Source organism: Rhincodon typus, chromosome 18 (genome assembly GCF_021869965.1).
Source record: "Rhincodon typus isolate 14 chromosome 18, sRhiTyp1.1, whole genome shotgun sequence".
NCBI lineage: Eukaryota > Metazoa > Chordata > Chondrichthyes > Orectolobiformes > Rhincodontidae > Rhincodon > Rhincodon typus.
Window position 1 is genome coordinate 17,601,661 of NC_063349.1, and position 13,904 is coordinate 17,615,564.

The window sequence follows — 13,904 nt, forward strand, 5'->3', positions numbered from 1 at the left end:
AAGGTGTAGAGCTGGATGAACACAACAGGCCAAGCAGCATCATAGGATATGATGCTGCTTGGCCTGCTGTGTTCATCCAGCCCTGCACCTTGTTGTCTCGGATATTAGAATAGTTATATTTTCACCCATTCCCATTTTCATATTAATCTATTTTTCTATGACTTCCTTGGTTGTGAGAATTGTAAATATTTAATGCCTTCCTTCAAAACACAAGAACAGTATCAACATGGTGATAATGAAACATTCAAAGCAACACTGAAAGCCCTATTTTAACACCATATGCTTTTAGTAAGAGGAACTGAAAGATGTGCTATGAATATGATGCATTTGCAGGTGTTTTGTAACTGTCAGAGGGAGGGAAATCTTGGCCTTGGATTCTCTCCGGGCAAGAAGCAGGGAAGGTAGTGGGAAGGGCAAATAATTGAGCAGATTGGTACCAGGATGTTACCCATCCCCTTCTGTCCACCTTGGTAAATAAGTGTGTTCCTGGCAGTCGAGAAAAGTTGGAAGCCCTCCCAACTTGTAACAGAGATCAATGTGCCTTTAAGGTTGAGGGGAGGGACTTGATCTATCCAAATGTGAGGGCTGATCAGGACACAGATGGAGCTAAGGGTTGGCATCTGAAATCCACTGTCCTCTCTCTCCATGCCCACCCAACCTTCATCCCCCCAAAGTAACTCTTTGCCTGGTGCTCCCTGTCTTTGGCATTATTGAGTAGCCAGCAAGCTCAGCCTCTGAAGCAGCATTTTCACTCATGGACACTGATGGCTTCTGACTTACCAGCAGCTCAAGGCAGGGCATGATGCTAAAAACCTACTGGATAAACATTAGTGTATCTCCTGGGCTTTCTCATCGGTGATGAACCAGGGGATCCCATTTGTAATCCAGCCTAGGTTTCAATTTGGGAGGATGGTGGTTTGTACCACTGTCGGCAGTCTTGGTAGACTTAGATCAATTCTAAACCAACACGACAATGAACCAAGTCAATGAAGCAAAACAGTGGCAGTAAGATTGCAATACCTAACAAGTGATGTAATCAGCAAAGTTTCAAATAATTGGTCACGACGAGTCAGCCCACCAACTCAATTGAAACATCCTGGTGAAACTATCAGCTGCCAATGTCAGCAGGAAGACTCCTATTAGACTTTGAAATCCCATTCACTAACGTGTAATGTTATTTTCTAATTGAAAATCAGATGTTATTATTGTTCACTGTGACATTTCAGCCTCAAGACTGTCACCATCATAGTAGCCATGGCATGACATGGTATAATCTTACTTCTATATACGAAAATTTTCCTCCTGGCACAAGAAATGAAATGGACCACAAAAACTAGCAACAGTCAAAGATAATATGATCCCTGGTTACACAACCTAAATATTAAGTCTGTACCCGCTTGGGAACAGAAAGAGAAATGTACCCTAGTTACAATGAATATCATCAGAAGAGTAAAATTTTTAATATATAGCTTAAAACATATTTATAGTTTGAATTTATTATTTATATCATACAATGTATTATGCACTCACAATATAAAGACAATATCACCATAATGTTAAAACAAGTCACACTGCTATATTCAATAATAGCAAACTATACATAATGTTAATAATATAGTGTATAATGTATAACAGAGTATTAAAGTATATTTGTATTTTATAAAATTAAAGTTCTGTCAAATAAATACACTATCACTCAGTTAATACAGACCATGAACCAGTCTGGATGTAGTTAGCATTATAAAAGCAACAACCAAATTTTGAGAGATTGTGTTACGCTACATCTTTCTCTCTCAGATATCTTTACTTCTTTTGCTCTAGGACGGAGATAACCTTGCAGGAGGAGACCAGAAGTTAAATTTCAACAGCAACTTGAAAAATATTCTGTAAGATTTGCAGAAATGGTTTCCTTCTATTTGCTTTAAGCAGAATCTGAAATTACTCCTTTAAATGTCTGTAGTACAGAAATTATTAAATTTTATATAACTGCACAACTATTGTATTTGAATATAGCATGGTGTAAAATGCTAAATGCTACTTGTGCCAAAAAATGAAGTAATATACCATAAGTAAAAATAATTACAAAATTGCTTTCTTTAAAAAAATGTCCTTATTTTATACAGATTTATTTATTGTTACTTCAAGTAGTGAAATCTCAGTGGTTTCTATGAAAACCACGGAGAGATGGTGGCTTAGCAGTAATGTTACTGGGCTGTTAATTCAGAGGCTCAGGCTAACACATTGTAGTTGTTATAATTTGAAGTCAATCAATAATTCTGAAATTGAACACTAATCTCAGTGATAACGACCATGAAGCTATCATCAATTGTTATAAAAATGCATCTGTTTCACTAATGTCCTTTAGAGAAGGAGATCTGCCATCCTTACCTGATCTTGCCTACATGTGACTTCAGAACCTCAACAATATAGTTGATTCTCAACTGCCCTCTGAAATGACTTGGCAAGTCATTCAGTTCAAAGGGAATTAGGCATGGGCAACAGATGCTGCTCTTGCCACTAATGAATACATTCCATGAAAATTTTTTGGAAGATGCTATGTCACAGCTACTTGTTGCTGCGATACAGTGCATTCAAAAAGAATGCTATTCCTAGAATTATTAAATGAGAAACAGAAAATTGCATTTGTTCAGAAACATCCCAAGGCACTTTACAGATAAACCAAAAGAAAATGTACGCCACGCTAGAAAGGGAGACTAAAAGCTAAATCCAAGTGATGGGTCAAAAGGAATATAGAAAAAAAGAGTAATTTTAAGAAGAATTGACTGGGAAAAGAAACTGATGAGATTAGATTGACCTCACTCTTTACACAAGCAGGACATAAAATCTGGTGGAATGTAAGAAGACAGATGATCTGATCCTGTCAGTTTCATACTGGCCAGGTTAGATTAAAATTAGACACCATATATTTCATTTACTAATCGATTAACAAAGAAATTTTTAAAAATCATTTAAACCTTAATCCCAACAATCAGGAATCTGCATGAATAGATGCCAAACTTAAAAAAACTATAAATTACGATTGTTCTCTGCGTCACAAAGCAAAACAAAAATAACAGGATAAAGGTTTGTGACAGAATCTTGCAATTTGGGATTTTGAAATGAAAAAAAAATTCTGAAGGCCTCTTAATTTCCTGTCATAACCTTAATTTCAGCTGCGGTAATCTCACAGAAGGTGAACAATTTTCCTAGGATTTGCATTGATGTTATGGAGCAGATTTGTAGAATTTCTTATCATACAATGTTTTTCTACATTACATTTGTTCTTCATCTGAGGAGGTATCCACTCAGTAAAGTTCTAGTACTTGCCTCAATATCTGAGAGACCATTCCAAAATGTTGGTTAAAACTAGTTAATTGCTCTCAGGTAGATTTTTAAAAATTGTAAATAATGAACGGCACCTTCAGGAAAGTGAAATTTTCCACCAGGTATATTGAAACCATAATTTTTTGGTTGATTGATTTTTTTGAAAGTTTTCAGGGAACCAAAATAACAAAACATTCTGAAAAATAAAAATTGATTTTAACTACCAATTGATTCCAGCTTGCTCACACAAAAAAAAGTTGTTATACGATTTGCCTCAAGCATTGGCAGGTGCATATCTTTATTAGAAAACTGTGCACAAAAACTGACATCGTTCAGTAGTATGTGTCAAAACAATTACCAATTTGCAAAGATATTATCATACTTCATATTTATTGGAAAATGAGGATGTGGCCTCTTTTTTGGAAGTTTTTTTTTAACACTTCAAAGGTACGGGGTAAATTTAAAATGTTCTCCTGGCTATAATGGATTAGTCTCCTGTATTAACTCCGTTGAACTAGCCTCCAAATCAATGTCAATATAAAGAAAATCCAGCAGAGTGCAGAACAGCTAGCTAATCCACGATAAGTTGTCTATTCTAGTCACAGTCAAGTTTAAGTCAAGACAACAGTTTGAACTGTTTTCTTGCATCTTGTACAATTGTCTTTGTTCGAAAAATCCAAATTGTCCAGTAATTTGAATTATTTATTGATTACATGACATAGACCTATTAGCATGATTTGAATTTGACAATTTGAACACAGTAACTTTGAATGAACATGATTTAGATAAATAAATAATGAGAAGTGAAATTATGTAGACAGAGATAATATATTTTTAAATGCTTTCCCTTTTTTCTTTATATTTCTTTGTCATCTTAGTTGTATTGAAGCATTTCAACTCTGAGTCAACATTTTGTGGGGTCAACCCCACTCTAAGGCTTGAGCGCATAGTCTGAGCTAACACCTTCATGCAGTGATCAAGAAGTGCTGCATTGTCAAAAGTCCTACATTTCAAATGAGACCCCCTATTCCATGCCATGATTCAAAGAAAAGAACAGGATTCTACTCCTCTCCTGTGCAATACTTATTTCTATACCAGCACACAAAAAACATATTAACTAGTCAGGTATCTAAATGTGTTATTTGTTGGAGCTTATTGTGTGCAAATTACAATAGTGAATAAAATTAATTGAATGCACAGCACTTTGAAGATGTAATGAGGTACCATCAAAACATGAATTCTAATGAACACACTCAACTTTTCACATTTAGTTCATTGCTTCAAATAGGCAAACCCAGAAAATTTTAATCAACGTACATTTCATCCTCTAGGTCAATGACTGACTTCATCTGAAATAATAAATTCTAAAGATTTTTTTTTGAAAATCACAAATTCCAATAACCAGTGTATTCAGGAATACATACATACTCAAGAAAGTTAAACACATAAAAACTTCTGTTTCCAATTTTTCCCTCACTTTCTTACCGTGCATCCTGATTCTAGATTCAAATGTTGGCTTAATGGCTTCTGGCTCAATTTCAGGTTATTTTTGGATTAATAAAACTGATAAAATAGGCTTTTAGAATGTCTGATTCAATTTCCTTCATACACAAATTAGTCACTGTTGAACAAGTACAGCAGCAAATTTGCAGCAGGCTCTGGTAAGGAAAACGTAAGCATTTGTCTGTTACTTATCAGCCTCTGTTTCGAGGGTTTAGGCATCTAACTATGAATTGCATCTTTTACAAAAACAAATTATCCAGTCAACTCCACCCACTCACTACCCATCCCGAAAAAACAAATGACATCTTTGTGGCGCATTCACTCCCGAATTTCAGTAATAATGCGGCTCTTTGACTGCTTGTATATCACGTGTTTGTCTGACAGATTGCACAGTGTGTATCTTCTTTCTCCAATCCTGTCTCTTAGCGTGTGCTTACAACCCGATGGCACAGCCTGTTCATATCAATACAGGCCACCATATTGTCAATCGTTGACACTGCCAAAGGATCAAATTTGTACTAAATATTTTAATTTTAAAAATTATAGTAAATATTTTGAGTGTTTGTTCATATAAGGTTTATTTTATATGTATATTTAAAAGGCTAGTAAATTATTTTGAATCACTTTTTTTCTACTTGTTTCCACAATTCTGGAATGCAAAATTGATCTGACAATAGATGGTTTATCTCCTCCTCTGCACTGAAATGTTAAAACCTTAATTTTACAAAATGAATGCTCATATCAGTTGGAAATGACTCCATCACAGTCTCACACCCTAACCACTGTGGTAATCAAAATTGACACCTTAAAATGAAACTTCCAAACTGAACCCCTCCACCAAACAAATTCCCCTGCTTCTTTCTTTTGAATATTAATTCATAACATGATGGTACCAATTGATCAAGGTGGTGTGTCCATTGCAGCTCAAGCATCATTAACATGCTTTAAAATGGAAAATTTAAGTATTTTAGTTGTACTTATTTTACATAGCAACCAACAAATAGTATTAACTTAAATCCTCTTAGCTCTAACTTTCAAAGTCATTCCTTGCTTTCTGGATTTTGCATTTCTCCTAGTTTAACAAAGTGGCGCTAACCCACCCTGGGATTAGGGGAAAAAAAAATTTCGAGTCACATTGCCAGGGCATGCATACTACTGCGACGTATTTTTTCTGTTTTCCATTCCAATTTAAGATAATGGATCAAAATGGAAGATCTGACTACATTGGAATAGCTTGGCAACAAGAATCTTGATATTCTTATTCGTCTATTTAAGGATAAAGTGCCTTAACTGCATGCATTGAGTTCAAGCAACATTTTCGAGGGGGAAGAAAAATCTTACAGTACCCTAAAAACTACAGCTCCTAGAAATGCAAATAATTTTGTCATTTCTTCTCCTTCTCAAGATATTGTTTAGTTTGGTTCCATCACTGATGGCCTGATACAGTTGCAGGTTTGAAAATAATAAAACAAAATATGCAGCATAGATTTTGATGTGAGATTTCTCCACATTATGATTTGTCAGACTAGTCTGTTCGTTTCTACACTATAACATAAAAAGACTTGTTTGCAATTTTAGTACCAACTTGTATTTTTGAACAAATATAATCCGCACAGATCGACCGCAAACAATGGCACAATAGATTAATTAAAAATAGTTAATTTGATCATGCAAAATATTTAACGTGAGTTTTGAAACAAGTAGTACACAGTAAGTTAAAAGCAGCATTTAAATGGAAAGGGAAAATGACTACTAAAGAAATAAAAACAATTGTCATGCACTTAACAAAATAATTATTTCCCAAAAGTCATAAAATAAAAAATATGTATTTTTAAGTAAAATGTTTTTAACTTAAATATATTTGAGTTTCTTCAACCGCACAACATGGCTTTCTGTGGCATGTTGTATATTTGTGTGAAAACAGACTATTTTGAGTGGAGTTAGTTTAATTTGCTGACCATTGAGTGTTCTGATAACAGAAATGAATTTCTGCTCTTAGTAAATCTGACGCCAACATGCAAAGTAATTTTTAACAAAAATATACAGTAGTTTAATGTACTGTAATTAAATGAATGTAAAACAAAACAATATGTTCGTCACAGAGAGCTAGACAGGCAAAAGAACACGCACCCCACACGCACATATAGAACAAATGCTCTTCCAACTTAGCTAATGTCGATGGAATTGCCTTCAACTTTAAAATATACACACATAATACCAATTTTTTAAAATTCATTTAAAAAACCAACAATTTTACTTGTCTTGTTGCGTCATCTTTCATTCAGTAGGATTAAGTGTGAAACATACAGCTGCCATTTTACTGCCGCACATTGCAGAATACAAGCATCTCAGAAAGACAGTATCTGTTTAGAGAACTGGCCATAGCAAGAGTTAAATAAGAATTAATAGCTAAGTTTTGATTTGTCTTTCTTAAATGCTATGAAGGATCAAATCCGTGATGGGAATAATCGCTTATCTAAGAGTAGTTTTTATTCTGAATGGAAGCATTCAGATCTTCAATTGGAATAAACCATATGAAGTCAATTGGAAATACCCATAAACAGGGGCATGCAAGGCAATGTAAGAAATGCATGTTGCATAGTAACAATGGAAGACTGCGAGGAAGTAAATATGAGGGGATGAAACCAACCGCAAGATACGGCTGATCTAACTAACTTCCACTACGAATTAGTTTGTTGTTATTGCTTGTAAGAAAGAATGGCCAATACAAGATTTTAAAACATTAAAGGTTTAAATTTTATGTTATATAATTACCTAATTCATTCACACTCTGGGATGGGTTAGACTAAAGATATCTCAGATGATCTCAATTATCCTTCCGTGCATCAAGATCATTCTTTATAAATCAGAATGCTGAGTTCTGAAACAAGTAAATAGCTAAAAAAAAGTTTTAATATATTTTTCTAAAAAATCCACTGGTTACAGGGAAAATAATAAATTTAAACAGCACATCCTGGAATCGTAACGCATGCTTAACCATTACAAAATTTGATTAGTACAGGATTAATTAAAAATGAAGAAAAAATCTGAATGATTCAAACAACTCAAGGTTGTTTTACTATTCTGGCATATTCCAGTAATTTCATACTTTTCTCCAAAATACCTATTCTTAAAAGTTTATGTTTTTCCAAACACATTCAACAGCAGAAAAGCAGAAAGAAAACGACAAAATAAAGAAGTTAATAAGTTGTTCATAAATTCTCCACCCCCCCCACACTCAATAAAATGCAAACAGCAGAATTCTTTTATGCAGTATACACTCCAAAATCGAGCATCACAGGATCAGGCTTTTTAAAAAGATATCATTCAATACAACCCATCTAAGCAAAGCAGAGAAACAGTCCAATATATATTTTTAAAAAAAACACAAGAAAATGTCAAATAGAACAGATATAGACAATAATAATGGTTACTGGCACATAACAATGATAAAGTTATAGAAGCATTACAGCACAAGGGGTCTTACTATAAAACCTGAAGAACCCTATTCTCCATTCCTTTTTAACCCCTGCTATTTAATACTCACTCAGTAGCAAATAAAAGCATTTCAGTCCTTAGTGTTTATCAGGAGTTGAAAACAATTGTCAAAACAAACATAAAATATTATCTGTAGCTCTTATTTTCTCTGCTTTTTCAAAGTGTCCCATATCACTGCACCAGTAAAAGGTGGTAACCAACAGAGACACTGCATAAAGCCCCGGTAGGAAGACTGGCACCTGTCCTAGAACATGTGCGCAAAATATGAGTATTGGGAAACAAACCCCCATTCATCAAAAAATTGAAACTTTGCAGTACTGAACAATTCTTCACATTAAGCAAAATGACAGGGAAAATACCAAACATGATTGGAAAATGTTGGTTCAAACAACCAACCCAAAGAGAAAGATGAAAATTATGACACTCAGATCTATTTTCAGAAAACGGGGCAGCAGCAATTTGCAAATTAAAACTTCATTGGCTGAAAGGATTCATATTAGTCCAAGAAGCTGAAAATACAGTTTATCATTGCAGTATGTCATTCAAAGGGCGATGGACGAAAAATTCAGAAACAGAGACAACAAGAGTGTGAGAGGAGAGACTTACCCCCAAAAAGTGTGAAAAATTGGCAGAGATAGACATGGAAAAGCATTCCCCTTGTTTTTTGCTGTCCTGCAAAGCAGACAAGAAAACAGTCAACTCCATTTTAACAAGTACTCACAGGCCTGAGTAATGGAAGGCGGTCCCTACCTAGCAATCACTTCCAGTTTTCATCTGCAAGCTTTACTTGCCATCCGTACCAACTACCACCCCCTCTCCACCACCAGCCTCGTCAGTTGCCAATGTTGATGACAATGGGAGGCCGAAGGGTAACTGAAAACCAGCGTGTTAAACTCGTCTGGTAGTTAACAAGTCTTTGAATGAAGAATGTTAGCAAACAGACAAACAGCATGTCTGATGCATGCTAATAACGTTGCTGGTCCAGCCTCACAACCAAGTCCATGAATTATTCAACGGGCAGAAGCGACCCCCACAACACCAACCACACCCCCCCAACCCTTCACAGTTCAAATGCCTGCAGTGAAGAGATTTTTTTTATATATCAGCACTCTTGTTTTTTTTCTTCTTACTTCTAAATTGAAAGTGAAACTAACGTGGCTTAACTCAAATTATTTATTACTTTCATTCCACAATATCATCAATAATCCTTTTTGTACTGAAGTGAACATTTTCTTTCACAGCCTATTTTATGTCTTTTGTCTGGAGTTGGCACCTGTCCCAGACAGCGCTCTGCTGCACACCCTGTTCCCTCCCAATATGAAAAAGATGAGGACCTAGAAGTGCAGCTACTTCCACATAGCCCTCAGCACATTCATAGCTAATGCTGTCCTTTCACACGCAGATGCGCAGCACAATTTCAAGACCGAGCTTTTTCTTTGAGTGGCACAGTACGTTTGTATTTTGAAGCAACCCATGCAGGATTAGGTAGGCACGCCGAGAAAAATTCAGTACTTGAATCAGGAAAAATTTATTCATTTAGCAAAAAAATTACAGCTGCACTAACCATCACATTACTTCACAGGAAGCCAAAGAGAGAAAAAAATCACTCAAATAAAAAATGTGAACCACATCTCGTGCCAGCCAGTCACAATACAGAAACAAAAAACAAAAATCCAGTCAGTCGTGTGAAGAAATCTTCTGGTCTGGCAAAGGCTGTCTGAGGGGGAGGCCCTTGCAACAGGAACAGAAGCAGAATAAGCATAGCTCAGTCGTCCTCTCACGAGTGACTGCAACTGTCTATCAAGAAGGACAGAGCAGTACCGAGAGGCCTGAGCTGATGATGAAATAGAGGCATGCTCTTCCACCCCCCCCCCCCCCCCCCCCCCCCCCCCCCACCACCACCTCCGCCCCGTGTGCACGAGCTAGCTACTTTCATCACACGGCCATGAATTGTGCAGCGATTGACACCACCGATCCTCTGGTTGAGCTGGACCGCACTGCGCCAGCGCACTCTGTGCTTCTTTGCAGTCCCCCCCACTCCTCCCCCAAACACACACACTCTTTTGAGCCAGGTAATGAATTAAGACATGCAGCATGAGACTGATTTCCCCACTGTTTAAAACACACACTGTTCTTAGTGCAGTGTTGCTAATTAACCTTTTACCTTCTATAGCTTTATCCTCAGCAATGGCAGGAGATAAAATGTTATTTAAAAAAAAACACAATTTGGAAAAAGAACGTAGTCTAAGATTATACATCAAAGGACATCAATTCATAACTTAGCTTTGAGAATGAATATTGAGAAATAGATCCACAATTAATTGAATAATTTTGTTCTCATGTCCCGCTCTTAAACCAGCTGCTCGACCAAGTTAAAACTGTTCGACCCTTACAACTATCTTGGCATGGAGTCAAAGGCTGATAAGCATTTGGGCGAGACAGCAACTGCTGTGCTGGAAGAAAAACAGCTGCCATGATTGCTGCTAGATTGAAAACGTACAGAAAGCAAACCTGGCTCTAAATACTGCACACAAAATGCCCTGGTCTCAACTGAACAACGCACTTTGAAACCAACTTTCCAAAGGATTTCAGCGAAAGCTTTCTTTTTACTGCATGCTTTTAAACTTGCTTGTGCAGCATGCTTCCCTCCCCACCCATCCCCTCCCCCCCAACAGTAACCTCAAGCAAACTTGAAGAATCGTGCCAAAAGTCACGTTGCATTTTTAAGTGTATTTGTTGGGAGCATTCAAGGGCTTGAGCTGAGCTTTATAAGCAAACTCAAAAAATATCTTTAACTTGGCATCATAAACTGAAAGTGTTTTTTCCCTTTTAAATAATATTTTTATGATCAACATATGGGAGATTACTGTAACTCTATTGTAAAACAACTTCCTGCCCCTTTTGGCTCAAGTTCCAGAAGCTGCTAGCATAAGTTCACAGTACATATTCCCCCCCACCACCATTCCCCTGCTGCTGCTGAAAGACCAAGGCAAACTTTAAAATAAAAATCCTCTCCCCTTTCTCTCTCTCTCTTTCCCTCTGTGCTTTGACGGATTTAGGAAAAAAACAGTTTATATGGATAGCTCTATTGTTGAATATGTTGCAACCAACGGAAGTCAAAAGTTCAACTTGTCGACTTGTGAATCTAAAAAAAGGTGGGGTTTATTTCTGAACACTACCTCTGATAGCGCAATTACGTTCGCTGGCTTTCTCTCCTGCATACCCACACAGGAGACTGTGGCACTTACTGACAACCTCCCAAAGAAAGGAAGAAAAAGAACCTCAGCCACTTCTTGCTGAATTTATTTTTTGACTAACCTGTCTTTTTATTCTGACCATTGCGTGTTCCCTTGAAGTTGGGCCATCAAAGCCCGACTGCTAAAATGGAAATTGCTTGTGTTCTCACTAGCCTATGCCAATAACATAACACAAAAAAAGGCCTCCACAAGCTCTCTTAGCAACAACATTTCTTGATACGTCTGTTTTGGCACAGATCAACGCTTCTACTTGGCCAAGTATCCTTTGCGTCACATCTCGCCATTTCTTCTGACCAATAGAAAACTTCCTGACGTTCAATTTGAAAAAAATATTCTTGCCCCTCCTGCTCTAATTGATAGTGATTAGTAAAATAATTCTATGAACTTAAACCAAAAAGAAACTCGTGCAAATACATATTAAATTAGTTTCACTGAAGGCATTTTTAAGTGAATAACAGTACAAGACTCAGCAGTTTACTGGCTCTAGAAGCGGTACCTGAAGAAGGGCACATGTTTGTTCAAACTCTGTATTGAAAGAGACACATTCTTCTCCTGCTATAGCTTACTAGCTTACAGAAATACAAAGATCAGAATTATGTTAAATCTTAAAATGTTGGAAAATGTCAAATTTCAAATGGTTTAGTCTTCAACTTACAGAAGAGAAGCATCTCAGCTTTGTTATTTTTTGTGGTAAGAGCAGCTTCTGGAAAGCATTACCAAATTAAAAAACATATTAAAAAACACAGTTGCTATGCCGTTAAAATAGACTGTTTATTTAAATTCATAGAATAGAAGGTCATACTTTTCTCCTGACTGTAAATTACAGATGACATTTTCTTTAAAAAACTCTATTTGCTATTTGCAGTAACCATCCCAGGTCACAGGCCTTCTTATGCATAAAAGTCAATTAGTCCAAATATGTTGTAGTTTTAAAGATTACTTTCAATTTCTTGACACTATTGATCATAATTCTTCTGAATTTTTGATGTGATGTAATATTTCTACATTTGGAAGTTTGAAGAAAATTAATGTAGAACTAATGAATCAGTTATAGTATATTAATATACACAGATGGTGATATATAGATCATAATTGATTTAAAATTGAGGTACACAAATATTAATAGTGCATTGGAACTGACTTGAAGTGCTAATGGAAAAGTAGGGAATTATTTTTGAAAATTTATAATAATCAGACTTAAAATAATTTTTTTTGTTTAAAACTAATTATACATACAGAAACTGTACACATATTATTCTGCTGAAAATACAGCATTCTCATGGGTAGCTCTACCCATAACCAGTTTCAGTGTAATTTTGTCAATTCTGGGAACATGATATCAGTGGTAATAAGATGAAGACTTTCTATCTAAACTCTAATAAATCTATTCAAATATTTAATTTTGGGCTGCTGTATCTCTAATGATACAGGTGCTATGTAATAGATACTATTTTAGGTAAAATCCTTGTGAATCCCCCTTTTCTTTCTTCCTGTTTAGCTTGCAAAAAATCAATTTTATAACAATTACAATCTGAAGAATTCGTCAGAGCTAATTTACTGTCTATAGTTCATCTCGACCTACTTGTTATTTTTGTAAGTAGGGGCTCATACTCAATGTATAGATTTCCATTAATTCTAATTTCAAAGTGCATGGTAATTTAAAGATCAATGACATTCTAATGTATACTTTACACAGATACTCTTGTTTTGAAGGATATTTTCTTTCCCAGTTCCTTTGCAAAGTGACCCTTTTTACTATGTATGACAATGTATTTTGAGCATTCATAGTTTTCCTCTGCTCCTCCAAAATAAAATTTGCTATATTGGACAGCCAACCACCGAGCTTATTACAGGAAAAAGAATACGATAGCACTCCTAATAGGTAACAATACTTCAGAAGAAACTCCTTCTAAACACTTTCTCAACGTGAACGACAGTCATTCCAGCAAAAATTAAAACTAATACTAAACAAAATTCAAAAGCTGTATCAGAGAATGCACCCACATGGAAAATTACTGCTCCATTTAACTGACAACAGCAAATCTTCTAAATATAGGTTACAACATGTATGGTATTTGTTTTTCTTTCAGAGAAAGCTTGAGAGATCCTCAAGAATGAAATTTCATTAAAGCTATGGAGACCAGTTCAAACTCTATAAACACATACAAGTTTCATTCTTTAAGTATTAAAATTGCAATATATTTTAATCAGGAAAAACAAACAGCACCAATTAGCAAATAAGAGCAATTTAAAGAAATTACACAATCTTTTCATCTCTTTAGGTGTTCTCTTCACTACATTTGTATCCAGAGCTTAAACTAA

General features: G+C 35.7%; 1 long non-coding RNA gene across 2 annotated transcripts in view; it reads right to left on the minus strand.

The window, feature by feature from the left end:
• LOC109934258 overlaps positions 1-11,791 on the minus strand; it is a 28,435-nt gene extending 16,644 nt beyond the window's left edge. Inside the window, exons 1-2 of one of the 2 annotated variants that reach the window (XR_007264111.1) lie at positions 11,644-11,791; positions 8,932-8,997 (exon numbers count right to left, since the gene is read on the minus strand). This is a non-coding gene — a long non-coding RNA (uncharacterized LOC109934258). Of the gene's footprint in view, positions 1-8,931; positions 8,998-9,075; positions 9,194-11,643 lie in introns of those variants that run through there. The other variant, XR_007264110.1, reaches the window with a different exon arrangement.
• Positions 11,792-13,904: the final 2,113 nt, after the last annotated feature.